This window comes from Natator depressus, chromosome 1, assembly GCF_965152275.1.
Source record: "Natator depressus isolate rNatDep1 chromosome 1, rNatDep2.hap1, whole genome shotgun sequence".
NCBI classification, from domain to species: Eukaryota; Metazoa; Chordata; order Testudines; family Cheloniidae; genus Natator; species Natator depressus.
The window spans coordinates 330406146-330428190 of NC_134234.1; the positions used below are offsets into that span (position 1 = coordinate 330406146).

General features: G+C 43.5%; 1 protein-coding gene across 3 annotated transcripts in view; it reads right to left on the reverse strand.

Annotated features, from left to right (window-relative positions):
* Window positions 1-22045, reverse strand: part of SEMA3D (semaphorin 3D) — a 188814-nt gene that overhangs the window by 164648 nt on the left and 2121 nt on the right. Inside the window, exon 1 of one of the 3 annotated variants that reach the window (XM_074942570.1) lies at window positions 19291-19435. The exons of the other annotated variants lie outside the window; for them this stretch is intronic. The gene's annotated coding sequence lies outside the window, so the exon portion shown is untranslated. Of the gene's footprint in view, window positions 1-19290; window positions 19436-22045 lie in introns of those variants that run through there. 3 annotated transcript variants of the gene reach the window in all.

Consider the following 22045-nt stretch of genomic DNA (forward strand, 5'->3'; position numbering starts at 1 on the left):
TGGGGTCTCTAGGCACTATTGTAACACAAGTGATCATCATCAGCATCATCTTTTCTGTTGTGCACTGCCCCTCCATGCCTCAGAATGTGTGTGCATGTCACAGAGATAAATTGTATTATTTAATCTGAGCATACTGGAGCTGCATGAACAATCAATGCTGTGTAGATAGAAAGGAAGCTGCTGCAAACTCCGGTGTAATAGTTGCACAGACATGGCAACCGCTTTTCAGTTGTTCAGAGGTATTACTTCATTTTATATATTTATGAACTTTTTGCTCTTGGAAAAACCTCCAAAACAAACCCGACAAAGCCTGGTCATCATCACATAAGACACATTCTGCCCACACTTGTCACTCACCTGTGCAGTAAATACAGATTGCTCACACACACAGAATTCTTACGTTGTCTTAGGTTTCTAGCTCTAAGAGCTGGCAACTGCATGAACCAGACATCTGACAACAGTATAGTTTACTGTTAAAACAGAGCGTGGGCCTCAAGAACTATATGGATGTTACACTGGTCATATATGATTTGTATTGGGGCAGTGCCTTGAGGCCCCAAACAAGGATCAGGGCCCCATTGTGCTAGGCCCTGTACACAGATGTAACAAGACAGTCGGTGCCCCTAAGAGATTACAATTTAAAAATATGAGAAAAGACTCCAGGTGGATAAAAACAAACAGTCGGTGGAGCAAAGGTAAGATGGTTATGAATGGTGTTATGAATAGTGTAATAAGCTGCAGACACAGCACACCAGCTGCCTAGCTATATACAGTATATGCAATTTTGTGTTCCTATTACTATAATCCTTGTCTTCCCTTTGCCCTCTCCACCTGTCATGTTCTGTCCCTGGACAGAGCCTGATCCTGAAAACACAGGTACATGAGTAGCTTTGCATTGACTTATTATTCATTATTTGTGTTACCATAGTGCCTAGGAAACCTGGACCTCACTGTGTTTGCATAACTGGCCCTTGGATTGTAAACTCTCAGAGGTAGGACTGCCTTCTATGTTTATACAGCTCCAAGCACAATGGGGGCCTGATCCTAGTTTGGGCTTCAGGACACTACAAATAATAAAGCAGTATCCAAATTACTTTTACGAGACCACTTAGGGTATGTTATTTATGACTCTCTTCCTAACCAGGTCTCTTAAAAACATATTTTCCACATCTGAATTCAATGCAGTACAGCATCTTTGTATTCTGACACTTCAGAGCTTAAAACTAATCTGATGGCACATGTTTAATGTCTCTCAGTAACAGTTAATAACAACAGCACAATACTTTGGAATTATACAGCATTAAAAACACATTGTACAAATATTCACAGAATGTTAGGGTATACACTGTGATTTTTGATGTTTTCTGCAATGCACTAGGACATACTAAAGTTGCTTTACAACGGCGATATCAGACACCCCACTCCAGATCCAGCCCACTTGACATATTTATGTGGCTGGCATCAGTCATTTTTGCAAAAACGAAGACATTGATTCTGCAACCTGTGCCATGCAAGCAGTGCCACTAAGCCAGCACAGGGCGCCACTGAGATCAATGGGGCTCCGTGAGAGTTGTAGGGATAATCCAGAGTGGAGCAATTTCTGGGACTGGTGCTTCAGCTTTAATTAAAAAAAAAATTATGTTCCCAGCCTTCATGGTTGTGAAGATAACCTTCAAACTGAGTGCACTGACAGCAAGCCAGCGCAGTGTTGACTACCTGAGTCTGTAGACAGCTTTGTCTACCTTGGGAAAATGAGTGGTGTTTTAATATGTTTTAATTAACAGGTTTTTAAACATCACTTAGCACCTGCGGTGGACAAAGACAATAAAGGGTTTAAAAATCCATTAGCTGGGCATGGTTAACCCTGCCTGAAACTTGCACACCAGCTTGGACATCCCTTAGAAGGAAGGGAGCAAAAGTGGTGAGAGAAGGCAGTGGGAGGAGAAGAATGCTAATGGATGGGAAAAAACTCTCATTTTCATGAGCTATCACTTGCCTTACAGTCAAGAGGAGGGACTAAAAAATGTCTTCCTGCAGCAATGGCAACCAAACCATGGAAAAATCATAGTCCACGGAAATATTTTGTAAAACACCAAATGTGTGTCATCCATTTAGCTCACTGACATCAAGCCCCATTTAGGAATTGTCTAAATGGATGGTACGAACAGGACATCTCAACTTAAGGATAGCCTCCCTATACTACTGTGTGTATAAGTGTGGATCCCTCTTCCCCTTGACTGTAATGCTGAGAGTTACCCCACATCTATGATTGCTGTCGCTGGTCTGCTGTGCTGTATGGATAAGATGAATAAGGGTTGCATGATGGTGACTTAGTGCCATGGCAGTTGGTGTAGAGAGATGAGGAATGTGATCTCTCCTTAAAAAAAAAAAAAAACCTAAACATTTTTCAAAAAGGTGTTTCCACTATTTCTCTGAACTCAGAAATTAAATCCCTGTGTCTCTATATCGATGGAGTCCTGGTTCTCCCCTGCCTCTTGGCTAGGAGCACAGCCAGTTGAAGGAAAAGGGGGACGGGGGACTGAGCAGTGAAGGGATTCCCTCTATGTGTGCAGAGCCAGTGAAGTGAGTGAGCTCAAAGAGTTGGGAGGGATGCAGAGCCAGCTGTGTGGGGATGAGCTCCATAGAGGTAAGGGTGGTAGCTACCATGATATTAGAGACAAAATATTAAAGCAGGCCATTACTTCAATGGCTACAGACCAGAACAGTAAATGGGACAGGAAGAGAGGGTGTTGTCCATCAGTGTAGAGTATAACAAGTGAGAAATTAGTGACTGAGTCACACCTATGTCTTTAGCTGGATGGGCCAATAAAACCCATCTCCCTTTGAAATGTAGAATCCTGGACTCATGTGGAGTAGAAAGGCCTCTGGTGGGTTATTCCACTCTGTCTCCTGTATCGTAATTGCTAAACCTTGCTTCAAAGGGCCCCATCCTACAGCTGCTCTGCACATGGACCTCCCAGCAGCCACGTTGGGAGCTCCAAGCATTTTCGAAGCTCTCCTCTGAACAGTTCACTTTTTTCCCTTGTCCTTTTTTTTAATGCATGTCGCCCATAACTGAGTAGAGTGTTTCAGTTGAAGCCTACCAATTGCCATGTAGGGAGCTGCCACCTATGGGCAAGTATTGGTTTCCAATTTGACCATCAGATAATTTTATAGAGCAATTACCAATCTTATCAAAGCAATTAGGGCCAAATATTCAGAAGACCTCAGTTCCTATTTAAACACGTAGGCCCCAATCCTCAAAGGTATTTAGGCTCCTAACTTTCACTAAAATCAGAGGGACTAAGGTGCCTAAATACCTATGAGGATCTGGACCTTAATGGCTACAATAGTTGTTTCTTCTACTTTCTTCCCACACAAAAAAATTCTTACAATATATAGGTATATAATGACTGTATTAGAGAAGCTAGCAATGGAAATGACCTATCATCTAATTAAACTTTCCTGCCAGTTCAAGATGTTACCTAATAAAATAACTGCTGTTCTTGGCCAGTTTAGTTTCAAAAACCCCAGGTGATGAAGTTTCCACCACTTCCCGTGGGAGACTATTCCACAGGAGAACAAATCTGTCAGGCAGATTTTGTCACATATTCAGTCTAAATCATCCCTTTCTTAATTTCATCCCACTATTCTTAGTTACTCTGCCTTTTATCTGTTTAAGATAATTATATGTCTCCCTATAGTGGTGGGGTCACCCGCTCCTGCCTGAAAGGGCTTAAAACAGCCCTGGGAGAGGGCTGGGGCAGGGGAAAAGCTGGGCTGATTGGGAGGCCTATAACCTATAAAAGCCATGACCTATAAAAGCCAGTGATGCCAGGAGCTGAGGGGACTCTCTCTCTCTCTCTCTCCCTTTAGCAGGAGAGGGGCCTGGCTGCTGGGGAGCGTACCTAAGGTGAAGCAGGGCTGGGGGAAGGCCAGGGGAGCTCTGGCCTGGAAACCCCCCAGGCTGCAGGCCTAGTGTAAGGCCAAAAAGGGTACTGGGGATGCAAGGGGCAGGCAGAGGCAACAGGTCCAACCCCCCCTTGCCTATGATGAGTGGAGCTTACACTGCAGTTGGCCCCAGGGAACGGGGGCCAGGTGATGACTGGCAGTGGCCACAGACTGAGGTGGGGGTAGAGGGTTGGGGGTTCCCTGGGGAGGTGAGACCCAGATTTGTGTGGGGTACTGCAGGTGGCAGCACCCCAGTGTAAAAGGGGGCACTGGGGTCCAGGCGGGACTCAGTGGCAAGTGGGACACTGGCCTGCAGAGGGAGCTCTGGAGGCTGGAATGCTAATTCCCTGGATGACCAGCAGGAGGTGCTGCAGGGGTGAGTCTCACATTGCTACACTCCCATTACCATAGTATCTGGGAACCTCACAATCTTCCATAGTATTTATCCTCACAATACCCATGTATGGTAAGTTAAGTGCAATTATGTCCATTTTACAGATGGGAAACTGAGGCACATAGAGGCAAAGGCAGGATACCCAATGGGATTTAGGTGCTACTGCGATCCACAAAAACCCTGCTCAGCTGCCACCTAATCTGATAGGTGCCTAGTGAGCTTAGGCACCTAAGGTTTCACTACAAAAATTCCTTAGGCTCCTAAGTGTCTGCCTATAGCAGGGGTGGGCAAACTACAGCCCGGGGGCTGCATTCTGCCCTTCAGACGTTTTAATCTGGCCCTCAAGCTTTGCCGGGTAGCAGGGTCCAGGGCTTGCCCCGTTCCGTGCTGTGGCTCCTCGCGGCTCCTGGAAGCAGCAGCATGTCCCCCTGCCGGGTCCTACATGTAGGGGCAGCCAGTGGGCGCCGCATGCTGCCCCTACCCCAAGCACCACCTCTGCAGCTCCCATTGGCCGGGAACTGCAGCCAATGGGAGCTGCCTGGCCACGCCTCTGTGTAGGAGCCGGGGAGGGGGGGACACGCCACTGCTTCCAGGAGCTGCTTGAGGTAACTGTAACCTGGAGCCTGACCTCCTCCCACGCCCCAACCCCCTGCCCCAGCCCTGATCCCCCTCACAGCTGAGTGCCCTGACCTTTGGACTCTTCTGATATGGGTCACTCTCAATATCTTACATTGAAGCTGTTCCATTTTGTATTAAATAATTGGGCCAGCGAACGTAATGATGGATCTATAGTACAGTGGTGAGTGCACTCCTCTGAAAGGTGGGTAACTGTTCAAATCCCTTCCCATCAGGCAGAGGGGGACAAAAGGTCACAAGGGAGTGTTCTTGTCCTTCTCCCCTGCTGTTCTGTACTTGGAGCTTGGCAGATGCCTAAGCCAATCTCGCAAAAACGGCTGAGGCACCTGACTCCAGAAGAGGGGTTCCCGGCTGTGGATTGCACAGCCCAGACTTAGGCAACTCGCTCCACGAGAAGGGCAGGTTTTATCTTCTGGGACTAAGATGCCCCAAAATATCGTCCTAATACAATGAAACCCTGGTCTCAGTGGGAGCTTTTAGATACTTCTGTAATACAAATTAAAAATAGGGACTGATCCAATACCCATTAAAGTCAATAGAAATATTCTCTTTACTTCAGTGAGCGCTGTATCAGACCCATAACGTAACTTTCTTCTAAAACATTTTATACCACAATGTATGAATGGACCATATATATATATATCATACAAACACATTATATTTAAAGCCATAGACCTATTGGTTCACAGCAGGCTTCCACATCAGTAGTTTTCCTACTTCTTAGAGTAATCGTGGAGTGCCCTCGGATGTGTGCCCCCAAGTGACTTCAGTAGGAGCCATACATGAGCATCCAAGGGCAGAATTCGATGCAAGTAATGACAGATAAGCTGGAAACATTTTATAAATTAGGCTGCATTAGTCCCAGCTCAAATCCTGTTACTGGGCTGCAGCCTGCACACTTTACATACAGTGCAGCAGGAAAAGCAAAGAACTGAGCTGTCCTTGAGACAAAATTATCACCCGTGTGAAACAATGACAGGCTCGCACTATCAAGCTCTGTGAGAAATATGAAGCAACATTGTATCTTTTGCACTACACATTTGCTATTTTCCTTTACTGAGCCAGAAACCTTGATCTTAACCAAAAACAATTCCATCCCTTCCTAGAACCATCACCAAAGCCAATCTATATTTTGTTTTTCAAAAACTACATGCACTGTTCCATTTTTTTAAAATACTCAGTTGGATTAAAGTGCATTTGTAAGCAAGGTGTTTTTTAAATGACTGTAAAAGGTTTTGCACATTTTAAATTCATAGTTTCAAGGGCCCAACAGATCATCTGGTCTGACCTCCTGTGTAAAATAGACCATAGAATTTCAATTTTACCCAGCTATCCCTGTATAGAGCCAAATAACTTGTGCTGGGTAAAGCATATTTTCCGGAAAGGCACCCCCCCCTTGGTTTCAAAACATCAAGAGATGGAGAATCCACCATCTTCCTTGGAAAAAGTGACTTGTCCAGGGACATGCAGCGGATTAATGTTTCCCAAGTCCCCGTCCAGTGACCTATCCACTGGCTCGCATTGCCTTCCACCATTTTTTTTTTGAATGAGGGGAAAAAACCTACAGCAAAAAATGAGTTTTGCTGAATGAGCAGTGTTCACAGCCAGAAAACAGCACTTGTCCAAGGCAATGCAAAGAACACAGGAGCTGACCTAGTAGATCAGACCAATGGTCCATCTGATTCAGTATCAGAATAAGGTATTGATGTGGACCTAGGGCTCACTGCAGGATCATGGCCCAAATGCCTATATATAAACTGTCTCTGCAGCTGACATACATTAAATCCTCTATCCATTAATGCCCTTTTCCAGTCCCCTCTGCCTCCTCATGAACAAGCCGTCTCTCATTTAGACACACATACACAGCATGAAGGATGAATATAAAGAGAGAGATAGCACAGGTCAAAAGGATTTTTTTCCATGCTTCAGATGTGCCAATTAACATAATAGACAATGGGTATAATACAGTGCCCACTACAAGACCTTGTGGAATCCCTCACTAGATATTACAAAAGGCCATAGTACTCCCTGCAGGCATTTATAGTGAGGATGACAGTCCTACTCACACTTAGTGTCACTGTGCCCCAGTTATGCTGGCTTCACATGCTGGTTCTCTGTGCCATTCAATGAAGAGGAATACACTCCTTTACATGGAGATTGATGCATTTATCTTGTCTCCTTTGCATCGTGTGAATTCTAGACTAGGAGACAACAATTACAATGAACTGAGCTTCATTTCCAAAATGGGTCCAAAATGCTCTTTTAAAATCTCTTTAGTAGGATTTATCTTAATGCTTTTACTTTAAAAAAAATCTGTTTTCATTACATGTACTGCAGCTTTTCTTCTTAGCAGTAAAAAAGAGAGTATGATACACTTGGATAAAGACAACAATTTGGCCTCCTAGGACATGTCTGCGCTAGAAAAATTACTCCCAATATTTCATCAGTGATCAGCAGCAGTGACTGCATCTGCACCAGTGACAGCAATGGTGTAAGTGCTAATGCAGACAGACAGGACTCAGGCGCTTTTACCCCTGTCTCGAAAGTCTGCCTAGAGCTGAGACTTGTCTGCGCCTGAGCGCTCTCAATGCTAGCAGCTTAGCACTCATGTTGCAAGAGTGTTGAAATATGGGGACTAATTTGGACGCACCCTTAGGGATGCAGCTGGTGTTTTCAGTTTTCATCTGGACCATTATTTGGAGTTAGCTGGATACAGCAAAACTGTGGCTGCTGATTTACTTATAACCACAAAGGAGAGCTAAATCGTAAAAACAGAGGGAGAGGGAAACTGAGAAGGGTTTGCAAGGGGGAAAGATCTGTTTTACACTGTGGCTTGAAACAAGCCGGGGAACTGGTGCAGCAAAGAGGTGCGGGTGGGCTGTTCCAGGCAGGGCAGAAGAAAAAGTCCTTGTGCCACAGTAGCTAGTATGTGTGGAATAGCCCGAGACGATGAATCGGGGAGCGGAGGACAGAAGAGATTGTATGCCAAATGCGAGTTTCCAGTGGTGTCCAAGCAAATTAAGACAATTCTGATTAGTACGATTTTTCAGTCAGTTGCGTGAATACCATTTATACCATACATTTTGTAATAATAGTGAACAAGCTTTATTTCCTCACTCAACACAGCATTTATTACAAGTGATCGTTATAGTGGAGCTACTGAACAGAGTAGGGCTTGAGACATTTTCCAGACACCTACTATCCAGGAAACTAAGCCTACCAGCCACAGGGTCATGAAAGACAGGGAAAGGCCACCAGCATGTTCCAGGGTCAAGGTTCTAATGCGTAGGATACTGCTCAGAACTTTCCCAAGCATCAGCCAAATGACACTCCCATCATCCTTGCCAGTTTCCCTGATGCCCACAGAATTCTGAATAGCACCGAGAAAATTGACCAGTGTCCTGTCAATTTAATTCTGCTGTTCTGCTGCTGCTTAGGAATGCTACGAGCTGTAGCAAAGACACAGAGCAGTGGGTCTGCAGACTCAGCCTTTCACATGTAAACCGTTGTGCTGTTGTATTCCTATCTATCTTTGGACACATGCGTACAAGAAAACATTGGGAGACTTTAAAGTGGGATGATTTTAGAATGGAGGTTCATCTTTTTCCTGCATATCCTTACTTTTGCAGGTTTAAGCAGTCTCCTAACTATGAATTGCCTATTATGGGCTCTGGCCTAGTGATGCAATCCTTCCACAATGTAGAACTCGAGTGGGAGATCACATTCTGGCTATTATATTGGGTCCTAATTTTCTTTAATGTGGATTTTATTTTTTTTCTCACTGGGACAGCTTTATGAGGTATACATCTCCTTTTTTGTAGGTGTAACTACAGGACAGTAACCATGGCCACAACTCCAGCATAAATCAGTGTAGCATAAACAGTATACAGGACACTCAAGAGGCAGAAAAAACTGAGCGGTCATAATTACAGGTCTTTTTACAATGACAAGGCATCTAGAAAAGAAGAATCAAAAGTCCCTTAAACCCAGACAATGATAGTGTCTGATTTAAAAGAACAGGTGCTGTAATTCCCCCTTCCCCCCAGTGGTTTGGGACTGAAATTCCAAACGCTTCCCACAATCAGTTCTGCCCTGGAGACCCTTTAATACTTTGTGTTTGTATTGGAAAAAAATAATAATACCTAAAGTTTAAAAGAAACAGCTACAATTTTATCAGGATTGAACATCCTTCATATCTTATACCCATGTATAATCTAAGACCCTGGACAAAATAGCCCATGCTGATTCTTTCAATGGCACCAAGCCTATTTCAAAATCTTTTACCCAAAGTGTCTTCACACTACACACTGAAATTGAAAATCTGAAATTCCTCAGGAACCCTTTAATTAAAGTAATTGGTGTTCTGGACACTTCTCCAGATATAGGGCCAGACACTGGTATAAATCAATGTAACTCCACTTACTTCAATGACACTACCCTGATTTATACCAACTGAGGATCCAGCTTGTGAAGTCCTGAATTCTTTGTGAACATGGCCATGAGATTACTCTAGGTAAGATTGTCACAATCATATTCCCTATCTACAAGCTCTGGCATGTCCTCAAAAGGGGATTTTGTTTTCCTAACATGAATCACATTTATACACCTCAGCTCTTACAAAACTGGACTTCCCACACAAGTGTGTGTTGTTGGGATTTGTTTTTTAGTTATTACCTTGATCCTTATCAAAATACCTCCCACCACTTTAATGGAGTGCCACACAGGTTTCTTTTGTTAAGATATAACTGAGATAAACTGCAGAATTTCAAGAGCTGCTGACACCTATTGGGAAACTTTGAGAAATACTCATTTTACAATTAATTCCAATTATACATTATTTTCAGAGGGGTGTGTGGGTGAGGAGCTAGGGGGGAATTCTTCAGTGATTTTGTTTTATCACTGAAGATTTGTGCATTTGAAGGTTTGTTCCTGACCAATTGATCTTCTTCTGCTGTTTCTTCCCGAATGATACTTTATGCCGAAATAGCTCCTTCCAACTGAAGATAACTCAAATCTTTAGCAATATTAATGAACTCATCCTCGTACGCCCTTGGAGACAGATATAGTAAATATTCTTATGCCCATTTTTAGATGAAGAACTGAGGCATGGAAACACATGTTTTTCCCTACACAGGAAACACCACAAGTTTGTGTTCATGGAATTTGATAGCTTTTCTTTAGGGTTTGGCCCCAGTGGAAGTGGCAGGGGTTAAATCCTCCAAATCAAAATACGACCTAAGATTCATGTGTTTCTCTGTGGATCCCAGGATCATCCACATAGAGACCCTGTGTCTCTATATCAGTTCCCAGTCTCCCTGCAATAAACCTCCTCATGATAAGCTGTAGCCTCTGAAGCTGCATAGCCCACAAAGTTCATCTGGTAGCCCTCAGAGGCTCCAGGCACTAGCAGACTAATTTAGCATCATTTATTTTAGATATTAGCTCTCATTTGACTTTGTTTTTAATTCTAGTTGCTAAGTGTTCAACATGCATCTTAACTACTGCAATATCCTCCTCTGTCTTTGACACAGACAACTGCAACCTTGCTCTCCCGCCATGCCTAGGGTGACCATATTTTCCTAAACTGAAACCAGGACACCCAGCTGATGATCAGTTGGCAAGAGTGAATGGGACAAATGCCCAGTTTTGCCAAAAAAGTTGTGATGAACAGAGCTTAAAAAGGGGACTGTCCTGGCCAAAATGGACTATATGGTCACTCTAGCCATGCCCCAAGTCATTCAAAACACTGCTGCTGAACGTCTTCCAGGCTCATTACTCTAAAGGCTACATCACTCCTATTTTTTTGTATCCCTTCACTACCATATCAAATACAAACTGTTTTTTGCCTTTAAGGTCTTTCATGGGTTAACTCTACCTTACCTACCTATTACATGAGAACATAAGAGCTGCCATGGTCCATTTTGCCCAGTATCCTGTCTCTGACAATGGCTCATACCTGAGCTTCAGGAGGAGTATACAGAGCAAGGCAATTATGGAATGATCCACTTCTGTGTTCCACTCCACTACTGCCAAGACATCAGTGCCCACCTCCTCTCTGCCAGTGAGGCTAACCTTCATCAATACTCCAATTATTTCCTCAAACATCTTCATGCTTTCTACCATGTTGTCTCTTAGAAGGAGGTCCCTGTAAAAACCCATGTGTTATCCTGCTTCAAATCCCTCCTTAAGACTCACCTCTGCCAACACAACACAAGGGATAGACAGTTGGTGTGCCAAGATGATTGTTTGTCATACTAACCAGTCTTTTCATTATTACCCTGTCTTCTACCACACCTGTTTTTTGGTCTTCCCAACCTGTTCAGACCATCTAAGGTACTTATACCATAGTCATAGTATCAAAGCAAGACACAATTGTTAATGTATTTATCCTTACAACACCCCTGTGAGGTCAGGCAGTGCTATTATCCCTGTTTTGCAGATGGGGAACTGAAGCACAGAGAGACTAAGTGACTTGCCCAAGGCCCCCCAGGAAGTCTGTAGTGAAACAGGGAACTGCACCCAGGTCTCTCAAGTCCTAGGCGAGGGCACTAACCACTGGACCATCCTTCCTCACCTATTTTCTTTTCTCATATGCTAAGATTGTAAACTCTCTATTACATTAATGCACTGTGCTTAGTACAACTGATCCCTGACTGTGGCCTCCAGATGCTACTGCAATACAAATACGTTAATAACAATAATCATTTTGATTAGAAAGTGTCCCCTTCTTAGCAACTAAATGAATTTACAAACAGAAATTACAAAATTTATATATTGCACAAGCATCCCTAGTACTAAGAAGGTGACTTAAGAAATATAGAAAATGTATACAAACAGATCAGCATCTAAATCTTTTCTCCAACCTTTTCCATGACACATCAAGGGATCTTTAATCAAGAAGCATAAAATTACCCTGTAGATACAAAGCCTTGGAGTAGCTTTAAAGGAATATTTATGTTCTTAATAAAGGTTTCCAGGCACTTGTTACAGAAACATGAAAGGTCACGAAACTGATTAAAGGATCAATTTTGTGTGAAAGACTGTGAAATTTCAGATATTGAAATGCTGCAGCAAAAGAGACAGCAGATGTATCAGTAGTCAAGAAAGAGAGGTTCAAATTGGAAAACCCTTAGGGTATGTCTACACTGCATTTAAACACTCACAGCTCGCCCATGTCAGCTGACTCTAGCTCGCAGAGCTTGGGATGTAGGGCTATAAAATTGCAATGTAGACATTTGGGATCAGGCTGGTGCCCAGGATCTGAGAACATTCCCCTACACAGGGTCCCAGAGCTTGGGCCTGAGCCCAAATGTCTACACTGCAATTTCACAGCCCTGCAGCCTGAGCCCTGTGAGTCCGATCAGCTGACTCAGGCCACCTGCAGGTGTTTAACTGCAGTGTAGACATACTCTTAGAGCCCAAGTGGCCATGCTCTGTTATGCCTGGAGAAGAAGCATATTTGCAATAACACACCACTACCTGTCATTGCCAGCACACTTTATTATTTGTCTTTTTTAGGTGTGGCGACTTTGGGATCAAAGCATATTATTCTATCCAAAGCTTTCATGCATTATAATGTGTTACCAGAACCAATAAAAAGTTACAAAGATTGTAACATCCCAAAGATAAATATCTACATGAACATTAAAATATATTTCTTCCTCTTTATATTTTTAGCAGATACTTTGGCATTTAATTTGAGAGTAAGATACATGCCTTTTGATGTAAGCAGCTAGTCAAAAAATCAGGGTCTAGTGGGTTGCTCCAGGTAGAGCAAAAATTGATGGAGTTTGGTATTTTCTTTGATGCAGTCTTCTTTATTTACAAGGAATAGACAGAGTCCTGCTTCTCTGAATGCAGAAGGAACCAAACAGGAGATAGCTTCTTTGCTTATAGACTAAGCCTCTTTAGCTAGCACCAGAACCTTTCTATATGATTCTTCAGGGTCACGCTATGCTTATAGGCTTCTGCCTGGCTTTCTTCCTGCCTCTGAGTCTCTCTCAAATTCTGAGTGTTCCGCTCTCCCTCATACACACACACACACAAAATTCTCCACCCCTTCAGTCCAAAAGTCCTGGGCAGGTTCACACACCCCTTAGTCTTAGGTGGGCAGGGGGGCTTGTCATTAACTTATCCTGACTATGTTAACTGAAGAGTGTGTTCATGCAGTTCACACCCAATCTCAAAGAGCTTTGTGATCATGAAGTCACCAGCACTTCTCATCACAACAGTATTCTTTCGGGGGTCAGGAGGGGAGAAAGCAACGTTTTTGGGCACTGAAATAATTCTTTGCATTTTCTCTCTTTTCATTACACCACAAAAATGATGAGGAACAACCACAATTTTACAGAGTGAGTCACTGACAACTTCCAGGGGGATAATATAAAGTAGGTATGCATAATGCACATACCATTAGATATAGTTGTACAGAATGTTAAACTCCTAGCCAAACATCAGGTTGGAGAATTTGGACACATCTGGTATCAAAATCATGCTTAACATTTGAAGAACCTGATCTTACATTACTTTGAGGCACTGATTCAGGAAAGCATCCTCATAAAGGGCAGCACTTAAACACAGACTTAACTTTAAATGTGTGCAAATGTCCTATGACAGTCTCACTGGTATACACTGAGATCAAGATCAAGTCTGCAATATTTACATTTTTAGAACTGGATATTCCAGGAAGATGGGTAATTTCCTCCCCCTCTCTCCAAAAAAACAAAAAAACAAAAAAAAAAAACCCCACCCACCCACCATTCCGCTAGATTGAATCATTACATTTTTAAAGACTTTTTTTCTTCTGCACAACATCTGCTTCCTGCAGGAATCCGATTCACTGACTAATTGTCAACTATTTAAATTCTGGGTTTTCTCTTTTTAAAAGTGACCACATCAAGAGAGAGAACGCGCACAGCTCTCCCCTCCGTGTACACACACATGAACAAGGTTAGAATGCTAAAAAGTACTGTCTTGTGTAAGGGCCAGGGGACAAATATTACTGAAGAGCAGAGTAATATATACAGCACCCTATGAGGGAAATTCACCCTCCGTGCAGAGGGTCCTCATCATTTAAGCTGTGATGCACATTTAAGGTCCACTGGGTGACCTTAAATGTGCATCACAGCTGCACTCAGCTAATGTCTGAGCCAGCAAGATTCCACGTGGGAGACAAGATTGTGGAGTCTTTGCACCTTAACTAGTACTAATGTACTGTGCTACTCCTGAGAAATGGTTTGACTAGGAAAGTCCACTAATGTATGAATTAATTAATTTATTATTATTATTTATTATTACTATTATGGTAGTACCCAAGCACCAACCAAGAATGGGGCCCCATTGTGCTAGTCCCTGTACCAACACATAGTATTAGATAGCCACTGCCCCCAAAGAGCTTACAATCTAAATAGATAAGACAGAACCAGGGTGGGGGAAGAGGGAGAACACATCACAGAGTGACCAAATGTGATGGTGGCAAATGTCATGTTAGTTCCCGCGACACTTTTTGAAGTTGGTGTAGTTAGGAGGGGATAAGCTAAATGGAAAGAAAAGTGAAGGGAGAGGGAACACTAAAGGGAAGGAGGTTCAGGGGGGCAGGGCAAGGAAGAAGGGGGGTGCAGATGTAGAGTAAAGCTGATGTGAAGAGACTGAGGGAGAGAGGGGAAGAGAGTTGGAGCGAACAGCCAATAAGCATAAGGCAAAGAAAGTCCAGTCAGAACTGTAGAATGTTTACTTTACTAGGTAACAGTATCAGCAGGGTTCTATATTTTAATCGGATTTTCCAGTTGTGTTGGCAGGGTTACTGGGTGGTGCAGTGACTTCGCTAAGGTCACATATAACTGTCTAGATTTTAATACCACACCCATCACCAAAAGAGTTGAATCGAGTTAGTGATTCAACCCAGATGGGAACCCAGGTTCCTCTTGGCTTTCCCTTATTTCTTCTGACCATTAGGTCAGGTGGCCTCCATAAATTATTTGGCATTTTCTGTAAAAATCCACATTATCCTGGCCACAACACCAAAGTGGACTTTTGGAGGGGTGCCTCACTTTCAAAGAGCTGACTCATTATGGATCCATTCCATTTTATGCTGGATCCCTCTATCCAAGCGAGAAAAGAATTTTACGGGGTTTTATCACTCACAGTCAGATAACATGTGAGTGATTATGCCGTATGCCGCTGGGTATGTGAAAAGTAAAAATAGAGGGTAGGTGCTTTTAGATTAAATACAGTAGGATGGCGGGGAGAAAGAAAAGCATTAAGGATGTATATGGGGCTAATTTAAACATTGACTCATTGCCATTACTAAGTTTGTAATACATGAAACCCAGACAAAGTTGTTAGGGTTTTTTTTAAGCAGCATGACTGAGGTTCAGCACTATAAAAAGATTAAAATAGCTCACACATCAAATAAAAGGTTAGTTTGCACATGAATTAAAAGGAGTCGCTGCTCTTCATGTTTCAGATGCCTTGAGGGAACCTTTCTTCCGAGCTTTTCTGTTGCTTACTGGTAGCAGAAAAAATCCCACCAAGCAAGGAAAGCAAATATGTAACACATTTACTATATTTATTTAAGTATTTAGATTTCACAACTATTGTGTACCTTAATTGCTTTACCAGGATTAAAAAGACAATGGGCCAAAATCTAGCTCTGGCTGAAATGGGCTGCTTTGACAACACAAAACTTCCTGATTGCCCCATGTAGGAAAAACCCATGAGACGTGCCCTCATCCCCCATTCCTGCACTCGGTGCCAACTAGGTGCACCTGCAGAACATGCTCCATCTGGAGAAGTGAAGCTTAAAAGGGAGAGACTGGCCACACAAACAGCGGGAGGGGGAATTTTCTAGGAGCAGGAAGGCTGCCAGGGACAACTAGCAAACTCAGCTAGCAAGGGGAGCTCAGTCTGAGGCAGTTGCGAGTCCTTTCACTTCCCCTCCCTTGTTTGCAGCAGAACTGACACTGTGAGACTGATATGGACAAGGAGCCCTGGAGGGCTCCTCGAATCCAGCGACTAGGGAGAAAGAGCCTCCAGGGAGTAGAGGCAAGGGAGCTGTAATTGTACTCAGAAATGCCCTCCAGGAGTGACCTGAACTCTCACCGGGAATAGTGAGGTTGCCCAGGAGTAGGTACTCCAGGAGGTGACCTGGGGTAAGAGACTACAAGTGAGTCCAGGCTGAGGGTCGTCCAACTACAATTGGTGGAGAATGAGGGCATGAAGGTCTATACCTGATAAAGAGCCTTGAGACGGACCCAGGTTCCTCCAGCCAGTGAGTGTTCTGGAGAGAGAGTGGCTATATCGAGTGGCACGGAACCTTCACTCAGGGTTAATGAGAACTTAGTTACTGGTACCATGTAAGCATTGCCAAGACATAATGCAGCTACCTCATCATATTCTCTGTGTGGGGCATCTAAGGCAGGATAAGAACTTTCAATGGTTACTGTCCTACTTTTTCTGGGGGATGCGGGATACAGCACAAGGTTAGGGAATATTGCTCTTCCTGTCCTGAGTGTCAGTATTTGGCAGCTAAAAATGTTCCAAAGGCCCCCTTGGTCCCAAAGCCATTAGTGGAAACCCCATTTGAAAGAATAGGGAGGATATGGCTGGGCCTTTAGAAAAGAGCTCTGTGGGAAACCAGTATATACATGTAGTAGTGGACTATACCTCTTGCTACCTGAAAGCCATCCCCTTCAGTTCAGCTAAGGCAACAGCAATCACTCCCAAGCTGATGAGACTCATTGCCTGTGTAGGTTTCACTGATCATAAGAACATACATAAGAACAGCCATAATGGGTCAGACCATTGGTCCATCTAGCCCAGTACCCTGTCTTCTGACAGTGGCCAATTCCAGATGCTTCAGAGGGAATGAGCAGATATTCATCAAGCGATCCATCCCATGTCATCCATTCCCAGATTCTGAAGGGCTCCAACTTCACCATTCAGGTGATGTGTGAGCTATGCTCCCTCTTTAAAATCAAAGCCTTGAAAACATCAGTGTACCATCCGCAGACAGACAGCCTAATGGAAAGATTTAACAAGACATGGAAGGACATGTTGAAGCAGATAATCTGGACCGAGCCTAGGCACTGGGACCAATTCCTCCTGCTGTTTCTCTTTGCCATGAGAGGTAACCCAGGGTTCTCACCATTCAAACTGCTCTGTGAATGCCAGACCCATGGAATCTTGGATGTGTTGCAAGGAGGTTGGGATGAGCAAGATGAAAATATGCTCAGAATGATCCAATACATCATATGTCTAAGGGACAAGAGCACCCAATTGTATATTTAAGGAGAAAGTTGTTCCCCAGGGAGAGATTTAATTCAATTAGTGAGAAGGAAGCTCTGGATATCTAGTGAATTGTGGACTCCCTCAGCTATTATATGCTGGGTAGTCCCTTTTCCCAAATCACAGACCACATGCCCTTGTGGAGGCTACACTACACAAAGGACTCAACCCTCTGGATTATGAGCTGGTATCTAGCGCTCCAGCCCTATGGCTTCTGGGTACAGCACCACACAGGGAAAGAGCATACAAATGCAGATATTTTTTTCCCCAGGGAGATTGGGACTGGAGAAATGCTTGAGCAAGAAACTCTTCTCGTGTTGAGGGCGGGAAGGGGGGGGCAGGTATGTGATGATCCACTGATAGAAAGGCTACTGAGCATTCCTGCACTCAGGCCCACCTGCAGAACATGTTTCACCCGGAGAAGTGGCACTTAAAAGGATGAGACTGGCCACACAAACGTAATGGGAGTTCCCTCGCATCATGGAACCTGGGGAGAGCCACCTGGGATTAGAGGCAAGTGAACTGTAACTGGACTCAGAAAGGACCCTGGGAGTGAGCTGAACTCTCACTGGGCTCAATAAGATTGTCCAGGAGTGGGTGCTGCTGTAGGGGATCCAGACGAAAGAAATTCAAAGCTAAGTCCAGGCTGAGTGTCAGCCAACTACAGGCTGGCATAGTGGCTCTGTCATCAAGTGCAGTGTAGAGACTGTGGCCAGGGAAATGTGGACAAAGACGGGAAATCCAGTTGATGCCTGGCTGATTAATCAGCCTATGTGGAGCTGGGTGTAAATTACAGGAGCCTTCAGGCTGCTCTAATATATGCTGAAGACCACCCTGATCCGCAGCCAGCCCTGGAATGAGGGAAGATAAAGAGTTTAAACACAAGCTGTCTCTAGGTAAGCACACAAAATTACTGGTCATGAGAACATTTTGGCTTTCATCTCTCTTAGCCCTAATTCCGCATCTGTAAAATGGGAGTAAATAATAACTCCTTATCTCACAGTGGAGTGGTGAGGTTAAACTCATTAATACTGATAAGGTGCACAAATACTATGGTCATAGGAGCAAGATAAGGAAATAGATTTTATTTTCAGTAATAGACAGCCATCAAGTCTGAGGCATTGGGTGTAATATTTTATAGAAAGTTAAAGTGAATTTCTTTCGTGGGCTAGAACCCACTTCATCAGACGCATGGAGTGGAAAATACAGTAGCAGGTATAAATACACAGCACATGAAAGGATGGGAGTTGCCTTACCAAGTGGGAGGTCAGTCTAACGAGACCATTCAATTAACAGTAGGATACCAAGGGAGGAAAAAATCACTTTTGTAATGGTAATGAGTGGCCCATTTCAAACAGTTGACAAGAAGGTGTAACAGTAGGGGGAAATTAGTATGGGGGAAATTAGGTTTAGGTTTTGTAAACACCCAGCCACTCCCAGTCTTTATTCAGGCCTAATTTGATGGTGTCCAGCAATGCCCTTCTGCCATGTACATCTCTACCCCGATATAATGCAGTCCTCGGGAGCCAAAAAATCGTACCGCGTTATAGGTGAGATCGCGTTACATTGAACTTGCTTTGGCCACCCTGCTCCTTGTCCCCTCACCGCTCCGATGCCTATCCACACACCCCACCCCCTGACAGACACTCACCAGCAGCGGCGGGAAGCGGAGCAGCCCAGCCCCAGCCCACTCCACTCTGCCAGCTCCCAGCCGCGGCACCCCACTTCTGCTGCTGCCGGTGAGTGCGGGGAGGTTGGGGAAAGGATGCCCCCGCACTCACCTGCGGCGGGAAGCAGAGCATCGCAACCCCAGCCCGCTCTGCTTTCTTTTCCCCGGCCTCAGCCCCAACCACGTCTCTGGGGGGGGGGGCGGGGTTTGGGGAAAGGTCCTGCACTCACAGGCAGTGGGAAGCGGAGCAGCCCAGCCCCAGCCCGCTCCACTCTGCCAGCTCCCAGCCACGGCGCTCTGCTTCCCGCCACAGATGAGTACGGGGGCGTCCTTTCCCCAACCTCCCCTCACTCACCGGCGGCAGGAAGCGGAGCGCTGCAGCTGGGAACTGACGCGCTGATCCGCCGGAGTGCTGCTTTACCACGTTGTATGCAAACCGGTGTCATATCGGGTCGCGTTATATCGGGGTAGAGGTGTACATTGGCCAAACCAGACAGTCTCTACGCAAAAGAATAAATGGACACAAATCTGATATCAGAATTATAACATTCAAAAACCAGTAGGAGAACACTTCAATCTCTCTGGTCACTCAATAACAGACCTAAAAGTGGCAATTCTTCAACAAAAAAACCTTAAAAAACAGACTCCAACGTGAAACTGCAGAAGTGGAATTAATTTGCACACTGGACACCATCAAATTAGGCCTGAAAAAAAACTGGGAGTGGTTGGGTCATTACAAAACCTAAACCTAATTTCCCCACACTAATTTTCCCCTACTGTTACTCACACCTTCTTGTCAACTGTTTGAAATGGGCCACTCATTACCACTACAAAAGTGATTTTTCCTCCCTTGGTATCCTACTGTTAATTGAATTGTCTCATTAGGCCGACCTCCCACTTGGTAAGGCAACTCCCATCCTTTCATGTGCTATGAATTTATACCTGCTACTGTATTTTCCACTCCATGCATCTTATGAAGTGGGTTCTAGTCCACAAAAGCTTATGCCCAAATAAATTTGTTAGTTTCTAAGGTGCCACAAGGACTATTCGTTGTTTTTGCTGATACAGACTAACACGGCTACCACTCTGAAACCTGAATTTCTTTTGTAAACTTTTTTTTTCTTTGTAAGAATATGGCAGCTTTTTAGATAGAACAGAGCAGGCGATGCACTTATGACCAGATTTGTAAAGGTATTTTAGGCACCTACGAAGCAAATATAGCCTAACTACCACTGAAATAAAGCCTAACTTCTACTGAAACCAATGGGAGTTGGGTACCAAAGTACTTGTGAAAATTCCAATAGGAATCTTATCTGTATCTTTACTTGCTTTTAGGTACCCTTACACCTTTACATATCTAGTCCTTAGTGGGAAGTTATTCCTTTGACCTCCCTCCCTCTCTGGTGCTTCCGGCTAACTGGCTGTCAGTTGGACAGCACTTGGGTGAAAGAGGAAAAGGAGACTTCCAGGCCTAAAAGACAAATGCACTGGAGCAAAAAGACTTTGCAAAGATAAAGAGTTTTGAGAGCTCAGGGCTATATTCCTTTCACACCCAAACTCCCCCTGACTTCAGCAGGGTTTTGGATGCAAAAAGAAAGTAGATTCATTCCATAATGCTGAACACTAAACACAAAGGTCCAGATCCTCAGATGCATTTAGGCTTCTAAGATCTTCTATACTTTCCACAGTATGCATCCGATGAAGTGAGCTGTAGCTCACGAAAGCTTATGCTCAAATAAATTGGTTAGTCTCTAAGGTGCCACAAGTACTCCTTTTCTTTTTATTGAAATCAATGGAAATTAGGTGCCTAAATAGCTTTGAGTATTAGAGTGAGAAAGTCTGCACATATAGCATCTCATTAAATGATTATGGCATTTTGAGCGGTTAAACTACAGATGCTCTAATTTACCTGAGTTCTTGTGACTTTGTTACTTATTCCCACTTGTATTATACTATGGATGGTGCACGTGGTTTGTTTGGAGTCTATTTTATAACTTGGAGTTGAGAATTTTTTTGTAATTAGTTTATTCTTTGTTTGCTTTATAATGCTTTGGCAGTCATATAGTAGTTTTGTGTTTTAATTAATTATTATAATTATTGCATATTTAATGCATAGCATCCCAATGATTTTGGGTGGGGACACTTTATAAAATAAATTATTTATATTTAATTTTCTAACACGGTTTTTGAAACACACACACACACACAATCTCTCCTTGAGCCTTACCCCACTCAAGTCAATTGCAAAATTCCAATTGACTTTAATGGATGCAGATCAAACCACTAATCCTCACCATGGTATCTGTAGGGGCATATCTCCCTCTGAAAACCCACTGTAAACAAAAAGGTACATCATCATTCTCTCATCTTCAGCTGAGTAAACTACTAAAAGACAAAGATAAAATGAATTATATTTCATACATGTAATCATTCAAGTTAGAGGAATATTGGATAACTACTTTGCAGTATGTTAATCCATTCACTAAAGATTAAAATGGAATCCAGGTATTCCATCCTACTTACTACAAATGCAAAAGAATAGTAAAAGGTGATTGAGTATATTATTGCAACTAATGTTATAATCTGCATCTGTGTAAAGACAGAGCTATGCAGATGAGCAGCTTGGGAGCTGCTTTCTGAGCGGACAAGAATGAGCTGTTTGGTCTGACTGCTCCCAAATCATCCCTGTTGTTCTTGGACAATTTTTTTTGTTTGATTTATTTTGTCTTGCTCTGTTTCATGGAAATCTAAGTGGCTGCTTTGTAATTCTTCATTACCCAACAAAGACCAATCACATCACACACCGTGGAATGTTTCCACTCTAGAAACAACAAAAGCCATTTTCAATATTTATAATGAAACAATGAGCTTTGGCAGCTACACCTGGGCACCATCTATCCATTTGCCTGTACAAAGCAATATACAGCTTGTTGCACATTTGAGGATGTTAGCAATATCATTCCAGTGAACACCACAGGACAAACTGGCACTGAGATACTACACCACAGCTGGATACATCTGAAGAAAATAAACAGCTAGATCAAGCTCCGCACTGTAGTTAGTAGCTGAGCTTGAGAAAGAAACATGCAGCATTGCTCTCAGCAATTGCA